The sequence below is a fragment of the Pteropus alecto genome, unplaced genomic scaffold, assembly GCF_000325575.1.
Source record: "Pteropus alecto unplaced genomic scaffold, ASM32557v1 scaffold61, whole genome shotgun sequence".
In the NCBI taxonomy this organism is placed as follows: Eukaryota; Metazoa; Chordata; class Mammalia; order Chiroptera; family Pteropodidae; genus Pteropus; species Pteropus alecto.
The window spans coordinates 6,542,951-6,545,602 of NW_006434835.1; the positions used below are offsets into that span (position 1 = coordinate 6,542,951).

Here is a 2,652-nt window from a genome sequence, read left to right on the forward strand (position 1 = left end):
TCAGGACTTGGCAATGAGCGGGAATGGGAATGACAGAGAGGGTCCACAGACTTGTCGCTTCCCCTGCGTCGCAGCCCCGTGAGGCGGGCGTACTGTTCAACACGTATTTGCAGACGAAGGTGAGCCCAGCTGAATATGCTAGTCTGGAGTCTTCCATGACCTGATTCCAAAGTCCCTTCGGCCAGCCCTCCTGACAACCGCCATCAACTGTTCCAAGCTCTTGCACATTTCCTTCTTCCTCTTCAAAACTAAATCTGGTTTCGCACGTTTCATTAGGGCGGCTTTGTTCCCCACGCAACTATGCCACAAAACACTCTGCTTCAGAGCCGGCAGAAACCCCCCCTGACCACCCCGAATGAGGACAATCACTACTGTCTCCTTTCCAATCCAGCCCCTGTCCATTTTACAGCAGTTAGCTGTGTGGAATATGGAAGTATTAGCAGCATGGACTTCGTCTCAGATAGACTTGTTTCCAGCCCTGGCTTTACCTCATAGGCACTGGGTGTGGCGAGTGTAAGCATTCGATGTGAATCATCACCATCGCCATCACCATCATCATCATCATCATCATCATCATCATCATCATGGAATCATTACTATCCATAATTTTTATGATCTTTGCTCACTTTTTTTTCACACATGGCTAGACTGAGCATTCCTGAAGGGGGAGGTCAGGTCATTCATTTTGGTATCTCTGTCACCTCACACCACGTCCAGAACAGCACACACACTCAGTATATAGTTTTCAATAAATAAGAAAAATGAATGATGAACACGGAGAAGATGCTCTCTCCAAAGCAAGTGGGGCCGAGTGACATGCTGAATAAAGAAAGCAGGGAGCTAGTTATTCTCCCTAAACCCAAATAGCTTGTTTTATTTTATAACCTACGATTTATTACCAGGAAAGTAGACATACGCCTCCTGTTCTCACAAGGCCACTGCCTGTGGGAAACAAACAGGAAATCCCATCGCATTTCTACTTTTAAAATGAAATTCCCCATTTCCCTTCAAGCACTGAAAAACAGTTGAGTGTGATGGGGGCCGAAGTCAAGGAAAGCGGGGAGATCGCCTTAAAAACGAGGATAAAATGTCAGCATTGTTTCCTTTCCCCAGAAATGGAGACAAGGCCAGAAAAGGAAGCCTCGTGTCATAAACATTACATTGAAAGGCAAGGTTGTGGGCAATGGTTTTACTTATTGTTCAAAAAGGATTATGCTTGTCTACGGCCACGCCACCCTGAATGAGCCTGATCTTGTCTGATCTCAGAAGCTAAGGAGGGTCGGGCCTGGCTAGTACTTGGATGGGAGACCACCTAGGAAGACCAGGTGCTGTAGGCCTTAAAAAAAAGGAAAGGATAGTGCTTGAAAGCGTGTTATAACATCATTTAACAACTCTGTTTAGCAGGGCATCGTTGTACAATGTCCGAAAGAATACACAGACACTCTCGAATGTCCGGCATGAGAGAAGATGAAGTGTTTTGTCACTTATAGCCACTTGTTTCTAAACAGCATAAGTACCAGTAAGCGTGTGTGTGCGTGTGTGTGTGGGAGGGGGGGGCTTTCGTTTTGACAGTTAACGTGGTGGGTAGATAAGAAAATTTCAAGATAAAAGTAGAGCAAAGCAGAATCGCATTACCTAATACAGAAGAGAAGGTTTGGATGGACAAATAAAAACAAAAGCTAGAATAAAAAAGCTGGAGAGGCAGGGGGAGGGGTGAGTGGAGGGAGAGAATCACCACCCAACCCCCACCACGGAAAAGCCTGGGCCCATGGAGATGTCTAAGGGAGATTTCAATTTGTTGTCGGCTGGACCAGCATAAACCCGCTGTTAGCTCTGTGCCATCTCCAGTAAATTATATATTGCTCATGAACGCTTTTGTGTGAATGGATTATTTTAGGGAAAAGCGACTAACTGAAGGAAGCTGGGGACGTAGTTATTTCTTCCCCCTTAGAGAAAGTAGTAAGACACATTTTTAAATAAGGGGAAACAAGAGATTGCAGGGTTAGTGTAGTGCTTTCCAATCCAAAAAAAAAAAAAGAGAGAAAAAAAAAGTCTGTGCTTTTCTTTATAAGGATGAAAGAATAGGAAAGAGAAAGTGGAAGACAAAGCCTCAAACATGGTATGTGTCCATTTAATCATCACTAAGTTTATTCTTCTCAACCTCAGTTTTTTGTTTTTTGTTTTTTAAACCAACGTATCTGAGTTAGTAGATTACATAGAAAAAGAAAAATCCACATGCAAAGTCTGGGAGAAATGAGGAAAGCACATTTACTGTGAACCCGGGTCTCTTCCGTTGGCAGCAAGCTGTAAAGGATTTGGTTGTTTGAGGGAAAGAAACCCTCATGAAGTTTATTGTTAAAACCAGAGTTATATAAAGATTCTATGATATAATGATAAGTCCTGGTGAGAATACCGAGTCCCTGGCTGAAGAGCTAATGGTCAGCTGATTCTCAACCACTGAGTCTGTTCTTATGGAGGGGGCTCTGCGATGGTTAATTTTGATATGTCGGCTTGACTTGGCTGAGAGATGCCCTGAAAGCTGGTAAAACATGACTGCTGGGCGTGTCTGTGAGGATGCTTCTGGAAGAGAGCACCCTTTGATTTAGCAGATATGTGCTCGCCAGGGTGGGCGGGCACCATACAGTCCACTGA

At 44.3% G+C, this 2,652-nt stretch overlaps 1 pseudogene; it reads left to right on the forward strand.

Moving 5' to 3' along the window:
• The first annotated feature begins 1,218 nt into the window (after positions 1 to 1,218).
• On the forward strand, positions 1,219 to 1,337 carry LOC112478655 (annotated as a pseudogene).
• The last annotated feature ends 1,315 nt before the right edge of the window (positions 1,338 to 2,652 follow it).